Source organism: Podarcis pityusensis, assembly GCF_964106645.2.
Source record: "Podarcis pityusensis genome assembly, chromosome: W".
In the NCBI taxonomy this organism is placed as follows: domain Eukaryota; kingdom Metazoa; phylum Chordata; class Lepidosauria; order Squamata; family Lacertidae; genus Podarcis; species Podarcis pityusensis.
Genome location: NC_138045.1, coordinates 36,938,707 through 36,950,793, shown reverse-complemented (window position 1 = coordinate 36,950,793; position 12,087 = coordinate 36,938,707).

Genomic DNA, 12,087 nt, shown 5'->3' with positions numbered 1-12,087 from the left:
GTGCCCAAGGATTAAGGCTTTCTGGGAAATGATATATAATGAACTGAAAAAGGTATTTAAATATACCTTCTTGAAGAAACCAGAGGCCTTTCTTCTGGGCATTGTCGGCCAATTGGTGCCAAAGAAGGACAGAACTTTTTTTATGTATGCTACAACAGCAGCAAGAATACTCATTGCAAAGTATTGGAAGACACAAGATCTACCCACTTTGGAAGAATGGCAGATGAAGGTGATGGACTATATGGAATTGGCAGAAATGACTGGCAGAATCCGAGACCAGGGAGAAGAGTCGGTGAAAGAAGATTGGAAGAAATTTAAAGACTACTTACAGAAATATTGTAAAATTAATGAATGATAGAACGATGTTGGATAGTAACTAAGTGGTTTCTAGCTGTAATGCTTTAAGAGAATATGAAAAAAAGGGTTATAAATGGGTTAAAATCTAATGGTAAGGATTTGCTGAACCAATAAATTGAAGTGGAATACAAAAAAGGGAGGTACGAGGAGGTCCGGGAAACAAACTAAAGGAAAATAAGTAACTGGAAATATGTGTGTTTTTAATTGTTTTTATTTTGTATTTTTCTTTTTTCTTTTTCATTTTTACTGTAATATTTCAAAAAACCTAATAAATATCTTATATAAAAAATATATGAATGGCTTGACCTGTTGAACTTTGGGATGCTGCTGTACTAATAGGTCTAATTGCTTTAAAACGTTTTATGTTGATAACTCTTAAATGAAAGACTTTCTCTTAAATGTATAAAAAATGCCTTCCAGTAGCACCTTAGAGACCAACTAAGTTTGTTCTTGGTATGAGCTCTCGTGTGCATGCACACTTCTTCAAATACATGAGCACACAAAAGCTCATACCAATCACAAACTTAGTTGGTCTCTAAGGTGCTACTGGAAGGCATTTTTTTTACTTTGTTTCGACTACGGCAGACCAACCTACCTGTATCTTAAATGTATGCCACCCAATCTTCCGTTGGTAGAAAACATGGGCTATCCAGCTAATCAGCAGCATCTCACCAGGCCTTAATCGGCTGTGGTGAGTCTCATAATATTTTCCCCCATGTTTCTTTGTTATTCGATTTTAAGGAGTCTTGTAACATAGTGAAACCTCACCCGTGACAGCTTGGAGGGCCAGTGTTACACTTCCAGTTCAGCACTGGATTGAACACCTTTTTAAAAAGGGAGGCTTCCTTAGTCTCCCCGCAGCCTGCTGCAGGGGCCTAGCTGCACACACCCCATATTAGATTTGCACATAGCCTGTCAATCATGTGGCATGGTTAGGACTTCCACAGATGGCATTGTCTCCGTGAACATGGGCTGTGGGGATCAAATACTCTGTGCAAATGCGTCTGGTCTTACCAGAACCTATATGCATCCCCCAGCTTTCGAGGGGAGCTTAAGACAGAGTGCTCAACGGAAGGTCATTTCCATTCATCCCTACCATCACCGTTTCTGTTCTGTTTGCACAGGCACTCTTACTGAAGAACAAATGACACTTTGCCCAGGGAGGGACCTTGGTAATATGGTGCCCTCCTGGTGCCTTCCCAAAGCCAGGCAGGGGAGGGGTCAGGCAGGGGAAGGATGCACAAGGCTCTGGTGGGGTCCTAGAGCCCTCTCATCTCAGTCCCAAAGCTGGGAGAGCGCTAACTAGGCTTGGGGAAGGAGGCAGGAAGGCTCCCTTCTGGCCCCCCACATCCTGTGCAGGGGAAGAGCTTCACTGCCCTAAATCCACCTCTGCTTTGCCTCGTGTTTCAGTCACCATGAAGGCATTTTACCCATTGGAGAAAGTTGCACAATGTATTTTGGAGGTCACTTCTCTGAGTCGTGATGGGAAAAACTGAATTCCTGTGCAGAATCCTTAATGCGCACCAAACTGGAGGGGTACAGCAAGCACTACTGTTGGACGATGCTGTATGGAACCTAACACTTCACCAGTCTAGTCGTTGCATAAAAGTTCTATCAAAACTATGTGTTCGGGTGCCTCGATCCTTACACAGTTTCCTGAATCCTTGCAGTGATCGGTTTTTTTGGGGGGTGGGGGTGAGTTGTCTGGTGGCAGATGAAAAACGGCACCCAAGTTAGCAAAATGCAGTAACCAAAACTACATCTGCATAATGGACTGTTCTTGACGGTAGGCAGCAATTGCCATGTGATACCATGACAAGGATAGGAGAATATTTAGCAAGTGAGTCAGAGCTTACAGTTGCCATATTCAGATGGGTTATTACATGCTCTTGTTTGACTTGAGACTGGACACCTCCCCCACAGGACACTACACTATTACTTTTGGGGTACATAAATAACAGGTGGAATAATTGGCAGAATTCTCTGCTAGGTTTTGTGACCTCTGCCATTTCTCAAGGACAGGGTCACAGACATCTGAACACAATTGACCTGCATTTAATAAGAAATGAGTTCTTAAAGGACTGTCAGCATTTATTTGTGGTTTTCCTTTGGTGATGTAGATATAATTCATGTTTGTGAGGTGCCCCCTCCCTCCTTTTTACGTGCTCTTGGCTCCTAGTCAAGTAACCAGTTCATGTTCTGTAATTCACACAGAAATCCTCAGCACCACAGGGCAGGTGTATCTGGTACTGAACACTTTTTGCCTGAACAGATTTCAGAAAAACACAACAGCTCTTGGTATTCAACGTTACCTGTTGAGTTACTCTACTCTGAATCATGGTGAGTGCAAGGGTGTTGTAATCTATGTATTCACACATCACCATCGACTTTCTGACTTACGGTTGCAAGATAAAATCATAGAATCATAGAGTTGGAAGAGACCACAAGGGCCATCGAGTCCAACCCCCGCCAAGCAGGAAACACCATCAGAGCACTCCTGACATATGGTTGTCAAGCCTCTGCTTAAAGACCTCCAAAGAAGGAGACTCCACCACACTCCTTGGCAGCAAATTCCACTGTCGAACAGCTCTTACTGTCAGGAAGTTCTTCCTAATGTTTAGGTGGAATCTTCTTTCTTGTAGTTTGGATCCATTGCTCCGTGTCCGCTTCTCTGGAGCAGCAGAAAACAACCTTTCTCCCTCCTCTATGTGACATCCTTTTATATATTTGAACATGGCTATCATATCACCCCTTAACCTCCTCTTCTCCAGGCTAAACATGCCCAGCTCCCTTAGCCGTTCCTCATAAGGCATCTGTCAGGGAACTGCCATCGGAAGGAAGGGAGGTGGAAGGGCTCACACAGGTTGGGAGAGACTCAGCAGCTGAAGAGGGAACCAGTAGGGGGAGAAGAGCTGAGCTGAGGGAAAGTGAGCAGGAGGGATGGCTCCGAGACACTTCCAGCGAAAACAGTGGGGAGGTTTCAGGACCTCCTGTAGGGACACCCACTCCTCGCCGGAAACTGTCACGCAGAGAGTCCAGAAGACGTGTTTCCGTTAAGGAGCTTTTATGTTGGAAGCGATTCCGAAAGCAACCACTGTCGGAATCTGCAAGCGACTGACAGAGCCATGTTTAAGGGGCTCCGTTACAGACAGAGGTTTGCAAACTTGACCAAACTCTGAGGGACTTGGATTTTACGCACAAGCAGCTCATCGTCCCATCACAGCATTCCGACAGTCTCTGTGAGCAGTTTGTGCAGGAGAAGGCATCATGAGCAACCCAGCCGGAACCGGAGAAGCAGGAGCTGGAGCGGGTCCAAGCCTGGAGGAAAGGTACCGGGCGTTGGAGGTCCAGCTAGCGCTGCAGACGGCGAGGCTCGAGGAGAGGAGGGCTCAAGATGCAGAGAAGGGGAAAACCACCCCGCTCGCCAGAAAGTTGCCAGGATTGGTGCAGAAGTTTGGGGGGGAGGCCAAGGACTATCATGCCTTTAGGACAGAGATGCAATATGCCCTTAATCTGCAGTTTGATGACTTTCCCGACGAGGAATCGCGGGTGGCTTTTGTGATTGGGCATCTCGAAAAGGGGGCGAAAGACTGGGTGAGGCCCCTGATGGCAACAAACAATGACATCCTGAAGGATACGAGGAAGTTTTTTCGTGCAATGGATTTGATGTTTTCCAGCGATATTGAGCAGGGAGTGGTACGCAGACAGTTAATGGCGTGCAAACAGGGGAGCCGATCTGTGCGTGAGTACTGGACTGAGTTTACCATGTTGATCCATAAATTGGGGTGGGATCTATCGGCGGAACCCATTCAAATGCTCTTTGAAGAAGGGCTTGCTTCGGCGGTAAAGGATGAACTTTCCCGGGCGCCCAGGGCGGAGTCTATGGACCAGCTGACCAAATCAGCGCTGACCATAGGAGCGCGCCAAGAGGCGAGAGCCTTGGAGAGGCGGGAAGGGAAGGGGGAACGTTGGAGGGAGCTTCGCATTCCAGAGATTCCAGAGCCACCGTTCCCGCCGGGAGAGCCGATGGAAATTGGAACAGCACGCGCGCGCGCAGTTTCAAAGCCCAGTGAAGAGCGGAAGAAGGAGGGAAAGGGCGCCAAGAAATGTTATCTCTGCCAACAGCCAGGTCATTTTGCCAGAGTCTGCCCCCAAAGAAAGGAATGGCAAGGAATGGCGGGAGCTGTTGGGGAGAGGGAGGAAAAGGTACCGGAGCAAGTAAAAGCCAACGCCTGGCTGCCACCGTCGGGGCACAGCAGCCAGGCCAAAGAGCAGTGAAAGTGCCCACGCCGGAACCTCCTAAACCTGCCCTAGTGATAGAGGTGTTACTAGAGCTGCCTAACGGACACCCACTAAAGATAAAGGCGCTATTGGACTCAGGCAGCTCCTGCAATTTCATGAGTAAGGAGTTTGCTGCTGAGCACCAGATACAGACTATCCCTTTAAGTAACCCTTTGCAGGTGACCACGATCGATGGAAGGGAGCTGCTGGGAGGAGAAGTCAGCCAGCAGACCGTCCGAATGATAATGAGGGTAGCAAGACACACTGAGCTAATAGCGTTTAATGTGGCTACCTTGGGAGGAGCTCCCATTATTTTGGGGATGAGCTGGCTAGCGTTACATGATCCGCTAGTGGGCTGGCATCAGAAAGTGGTCTCCTTTGGGTCAGCACATTGTCTAGAACACTGCAAAGAGCGGGAGGCTCAAGGAGGGGCCAGAGCCACTCTAGCAGGGATGGAAGTAACGGAGAAGGGGAAGGTTCCCCAACAATACGCCGACCTGAGCAACGTCTTCAGCGAGAGGGAGGCAGACAAACTACCCCCACATAGGCCCTTTGACTGTCAAATCAATTTACTCCCTGGGGCACAGCTCCCTGTAGGCAAGCTGTACGCCATGTCAGACAGAGAGATGCAGGAGCTAAGGGAGTTCATTGACAAGAACCTGAAGAGAGGGTTCATCAGAGAGTCCAGGGCGGTGGGGGGCAGCCCAGTGTTTTTTGTGGACAAAAAAAACACGGACAAACCCAGGCTTGTAGTGGACTTCAGGGCCTTAAATGCAGTGTCAGAACCAGTGACTTTCCCGATGCCCAGAATTGATGACATTTTGACAAGGGTCAGGAAGGGAAAGATTTTTACTAAACTGGACCTGAGGGGGGCGTACAACCTGATACGAATAAGGAAGGGGGATGAATGGAAAACCACCATGTTCACCCCTTTGGGGGCATTTGAATATTTAGTTATGCCCTTCGGCCTACAAGCAGGCTCCGCGTGCTTTCAATCGTTTATGAACCACGTCCTGGGGCCTTTGCTTTACAAGAATTGTGTGGCCTTCTTAGATGACGTGTTAGTATATTCAGAGACTGAGGAGCAGCATGTAAAAGACGTCAGGGAAGTGTTGGGCAGACTGCAAGCCAATCAGCTGTGGGTGAAGCTAGAGAAGTGTCAGTTTCATGCCAAGGAGGTGGAATTCCTGGGGTACCGCTTGTCGGACAAGGGATTGGCCATGGATCCTGGCAAGGTCCAAGCGGTACTGGAATGGAAAACACCGAAAACAAGGAAGGATGTGCAAAGATTCCTTGGATTTGGAAATTTCTATCGGAAGTTCATCAGAAATTTTGCCCACTTGACGGCTCCCATTACGGACTGTCTCAGCAGTAAGAGGAAATTCGTTTGGACGGCGGAGGCGGAGCGAGCTTTTGAGGAACTGAAAAGGGCGTTCGCTTCGGAAGAACAGCTCCTGCATGTGGATTTACAAAAAACGATGCGAGTGGAGACAGACGCATCAGACCGGGCTGTGGGGGCGGTGCTTCTGCAGCCTGGGAAGGAGGAGTCAGAGTGGAGACCGTGTGCCTTTTTTCGTGAAAGCTGAACAAATCTGAGAGGAACTACACGGTGTATGACCGAGAACTACTTGCCATTCATGAAGCGTTCAGGAGATGGAGGCATTTATTAATTGGGGCACAACATAAGGTGCAAGTGTGCACGGACCACAAGAACTTAGAGTATTGGAGAACGGCACGAGTGCTCAACCAACGGCAAGTGCGATGGGCCCAGGAGTTCTCCAAATTTCACTTTGAAATTTGTTATGTGCCAGGTCCAGAAAATGTTAGGGCGGACGCTCTCTCACGCAAACCTGAATATTTGGAAGGGGAGGGGGGACCCGAAGAGAGACATGTCATCCCAGAGGACCGCTGGGTGTGTGGGGCGGCATTGGTGGGACAAAGAGAACTGGTAGAGGAAACAGAGAATGATGAATATGCCCAGAATAAGCTCAGAGGTCTTAGGGGTGAGGGAGAGGAACCAGGGGGTTTTGAGGAAAGAAATGGAGCGTTGTATTACAAAGGGGCACTGTATATCCCTGAAGGAGACTTAAGGGGGAGGGTACTCAAGCAGTTGCACGACAGCCCCACGGCGGGGCATTTTGGACAACACAAAACCATGTGGTTGGTCACCAGGGAATTTTGGTGGCCTAAGGTGAGGGAAGATGTACGGGAGTATGTAAGAGGGTGTGAGCAATGCCAGCGAGCCAAAGGGGAGAGGCGGGTGCCGGCGGGGCTATTAGAACCCTTACCAACCCCAGAACGACCTTGGGAGGCAGTGTCGATAGATTTTATGACTGATCTGCCGAAGTCCAAGGGGAAAACAGCCATCATGGTGGTGGTAGACCTACTAACAAAGATGTGCCACTTTGTAGCCTGTTCGCATGCAGTCACGGCGGAAGAGACAGCGAAGTTATTTGTAGAACACATTTTTAGGTTGCACGGGATGCCATTGAGGGTGGTCTCACACAGGGGAAAACAATTTACTTCCAGGTTCTGGAGGAAGCTCATGAGCTTACTGCAGGTGGAGGTCAACTTTTCGACTGCCCGGCACCCTGAAACCAACGGGCAGGCGGAAAGAGCAAACGGTGTCCTCCAGCAATACCTGAGGTGTTATGTCAATGACAGAGAGAATGACTGGGTAGAGAAGTTGGCGCTGGCGGAATTTGCCTACAACAATGCAGAGAATGTGTCCACAGGGATGAGCCCCTTCTTGGCTAATTATGGGTGTCATCCCAGGGCATTCCCAGGGGGAGGAGGGGAGAGATGGAGCGTCCCGGCAGCCGAGCATTTTGTAGAAGAAATGGAAGCAATCCATCGTCAGCTCCAACTCAACTTAGAAAGGGCGAAGGAAGAATACAAGAGGCAGGCAGACAAGAACCGAAGGGAAGGTGAAACCATAAGGGTGGGAGATCGGGTGTGGCTGTCAACCCAAGGGTTGCCGTTCAAAGGAGGTTGTAAGAAATTAAGACCCAGGAGGTTGGGTCCCTTTGAGGTCATTCAACAAGTCAACCCAGTGGCTTTCAGGCTCCGGTTACCCAACCACATGAAACTGCACCCAGTATTTCACAGGTCGTTACTGTCACCGTATGAGGGGGGACGAGAAGGGATGTCCACTCGGGGACCGATCATAGAAGAAAGGGAATGCAGCAGCCATGTGGCAGAAATCCTCGACGCCAGGTGGAAGGGGGATCAGGTGGAGTATTTGGTAGCGTGGGAAGGAGAACCGGAGTCAGAAAACACTTGGGTAATGGCAGAAGATATCAATGACGAGGTATTGATAGAAACGTTCCATCAAAGGTTCCCAAGGAAACCTCAGCCTGTGGAGAGGTTCCGGAGGGAATACTTTGGGACCACCGATGAGGAGGAGGAGTTGGAAGGATTCACGGATTCGGAAGGGGAAGGGGAGATGGACTCTGAGGAGGAGGAGTACTTCGAGACCAGGAACCGCAACAGGTGGAGAGAAGTGTTCGAGACATCGGAAGATGAAGGAAGTTCCTTCCGGGGTTTTGCCTCCTCACCGCCCATAGAGGAGGGGGCGGGAGGGGGTGAAGGGGGCCCTGGAGGGGAGGTGGATGTCAGGGAACTGCCATCGGAAGGAAGGGAGGTGGAAGGGCTCACACAGGTTGGGAGAGACTCAGCAGCTGAAGAGGGAACCAGTAGGGGGAGAAGAGCTGAGCTGAGGGAAAGTGAGCAGGAGGGATGGCTCCGAGACACTTCCAGCGAAAACAGTGGGGAGGTTTCAGGACCTCCTGTAGGGACACCCACTCCTCGCCGGAAACTGTCACGCAGAGAGTCCAGAAGACGTGTTTCCGTTAAGGAGCTTTTATGTTGGAAGCGATTCCGAAAGCAACCACTGTCGGAATCTGCAAGCGACTGACAGAGCCATGTTTAAGGGGCTCCGTTACAGACAGAGGTTTGCAAACTTGACCAAACTCTGAGGGACTTGGATTTTACGCACAAGCAGCTCATCGTCCCATCACAGCATCGTTTCCAGGCCTTTGACCATTTTGGTTGCCCTCCTCTGGACACGTTCCAGTTTGTCAGTGTCCTTCTTGAACTGTGGTGCCCAGAACTGGACACAGTACTCCAGGTGAGGTCTGACCAGAGCAGAATACAGTGGCACTATTACTTCCCTTGATCTAGATGCTATACTCCTATTGATGCAGCCCAGAATTGCATTGGCTTTTTTAGCTGCCACGTCACACTTGTTGGCTCATGTCAAGTTTGTGGTCAACCAAGACTCCTAGATCCTTTTCACATGTACTGCTCTCAAGCCAGGTGTCACCCATCTTGTATTTGTGCCTCTCATTTTTTTTTGCCCAAGTGCAATACTTTACATTTCTCCCTGTTAAAATTCATCTTGTTTGTTTTGGCCCAGTTCTCTAATCTGTCAAGGTCGTTTTGAAGTGTGATCCTGTCCTCTGGGGTGTTAGCCACCCCTCCCAATTTGGTGTCATCTGCAAATTTGATCAGGATGCCCTTGAGTCCATCATCCAAGTCATTGATAAAGATGTTGAATAAGACCGGGCCCAAGACAGAACCCTGTGGCACCCCACTAGTCACTCTTCTCCAGGATGAAGAGGAACCATTGATGAGCACCCTTTGGGTTCGGTCAGTCAGCCAGTTACAAATCCACTGAGTGGTAGCATAGTCAAGACCGCATTTTACCAGCTTCTTTACAAGAATATCATGGGGCACCTTTTCAAATGCCTTGCTGAAATCAAGGTAGGCTACATCCACTGCGTTCCCTTCATCTACCAGGCTTGTAATTCTGTCAAAAAACGAGATCAGGTTAGTCTGACATGACTTCTTTTTCAGAAATCCATGCTGACTATTGGTGATCACAGCATTCCTTTCTAGGTGCTCACAGACTGTTTGCTTAATGATCTGCTCCAGAATCTTCCCTGGTATTGATGTCAGACTGACTGGGCGGTAATTATTTGGGTCCTCTCTTTTCCCCTTTTTGAAAATAGGGACAACATTTGCCCTCCTCCAGTCTGACGGTACTTCGCCTGTTCTCCAGGAATTCTCAAAGATGACTGCCAGTGGTTCTGAGATCACATCTGCCAGTTCTTTTAATACTCTTGGATGCAGTTCATCTGGCCCTGGAGACTTGAATACATCTAAACTAGCCAAGTATTCTTGTACTATCTCCTTAGTTATTCTGAGCTGTGTTTCCTCTGCTGAATCATTTGCTCCAAATTCTTCAGGTCGGGCATTGTTTTCTTTATCGGAGAAGACTGAGGCAAAGAAGGCATTGAGGAGTTCAGCCCTTTCTGTGTCCCCTGTTTGCATTTCACCATCTTCTCCTCTGAGTGACCCCACTGTTTCTTTGTTCTTCCTTTTGCTACGAACATACCCATAAAAGCCTTTTTTGTTGCTTTTAACCTCTCTAGCAAGCCTGAGTTCATTCTGTGCTTTAGCTTTTCTGACTTTGTGTCTACACGTGCTGGCTATTTGTTTGAATTCCTCTTTGGTGGTTTCCCCCCTTTTCCATTTTTTGTACACATCTTTTTTTAATCTTAACTCAGTTAAAAGTTCTTTAGATAGCCACCCTGGCTTCTTTAGGCACCTTCCATGTTTCCGTCTCATTGGTATTGCCTGAAGTTGTGCTTTTACTATCTCCCTCTTAACAAACTCCCAGCCATCATGAACTCCCTTTCCTTTTAGTATTACTGTCCATGGGATCTCACCCAGCACTTCCCTAAGTTTTATGAAGTCGGCTTTCTTAAAGTCAAGAAACTGAGTCCTAGTATGCTTGGCTGCTCCTTTCCGCTGTATAGTAAACTTCAGAAGAGCATGATCACTCGCGCCTAATGATCCTTCCACTTCTACCCCACTAACCAGGTCATCAACATTGGTTAGGACCAGATCTAAAATGGCTGTTCCTCTTGTTGCTTCTCCCACTTTCTGGACAATGAAGTTGTCTGCAAGGCCAGTGAGGAATCTGTTTGACCTTTTGCTCTTGGCTGAGTTTGACATCCAACAAATATCCGGGTAATTGAAGTCCCCCATTACTACGATCTCCCTTCCTTTTGCATGCTTGGCCATCTGTTCCAGGAAGGCATCATCTATGTCCTCCGTTTGGCTTGGGGATCTATAGTAAACTCCCACAATGAGGTCTCTGTTATTCTTCTCTCCCTTAATTTTGACCCAAATGCTCTCACTTTGGCTTTGAGGTTCTAAATCTTGGATCTCTTCACAGGTATACACATCCCTGACATATAACGCCACTCCTCCTCCTTTCTTGTCTGGTCTGTTTCTCTGAAATAGATTGTATCCCTCCATTATTACATTCCAATCGTGGGACTTATCCCAGCAGGTTTCAGTGATGCCTATTATGTCATATTTAGTTTGCTGTACCAAGAGCTCAAGCTCATCTTGTTTATTTCTCATGCTTTGCGAGTTAGTGTACAGACACTGAAGTCCATTAATCATTCCCCCGTATCTCTTATTTAAGAATTTTTTCCTCCCACCACTAGGTCTGCGTGCTGTTTGCTCCATTTGGTCTATGGCATTTGGATGATCAACTTCATCAATTGATAGACTCCTACCTTCAGGAGCACTGTCTCCCTTCCCCACATTAGTCAGTTTAAAGCCCTCCTGATGAGGTTTCTGAGATTTTTGGCATAAACATTCCTCCCAACCGTTGTGAGGTGCAGCCCATCGCTTGCCAGAAGTCCATCTTCAAGAAACTGCAGTCCGTGATCTAAGAATCCAAACCGTTCCTGTTTACACCATTTGCGAAGCCAGCTGTTCACTTCCACTATTTTCCCCTCTCTCCCTGGGCCACGTCGTTCAACTGGGAGGACAGATGAGATGACAATTTGTGCATTTAATTGCTTCAATTTCCTGCCCAGAGCCTCGTAGTCTCTTTTGATCTTCTGGAGGCTATTGCTTGCAGTGGCATTGGTTCCCACATGAACCAAGAGGAAGGGGTATTTGTCAGTGGGCTTTATGATTCCTTGCAGTTGTTCAGTTACATCTTGGATCTTAGCCCCGGGGAGACAGCACACTTCCCGAGACATCTTGTCAGGCCCACAGATCACTGCTTCTGTTCCCCTCAGTAGGGAATCCCCTATCACCACTACACGCCTCCTCTTAGGTTTGGTCGGGGTTCTTCCGTGAGCTGTCCGTTCCAAGGTCGCCTGCATATTCCCTGAGGACTGACTTTGCTGCTCGTCTTCGTATACCTGATCGACTGTAATGAGGGAGAGATCCTCAAATGGAGTCTGCTCTTCGTCTTCCATGCTAGGGGAGAGGACCTCAAAGCGATTGTGTATTTCTAAACAATCAGAGCGAACCCTGGGCCTCCTACTTCTTTGAGTCACATTTCTCCATATATCTGGCTCCTGTGTTGGTGAACTAGCCTCCTTCTCGGGGGAGTCCCCTGTCTCCTCCTTGGTGGAG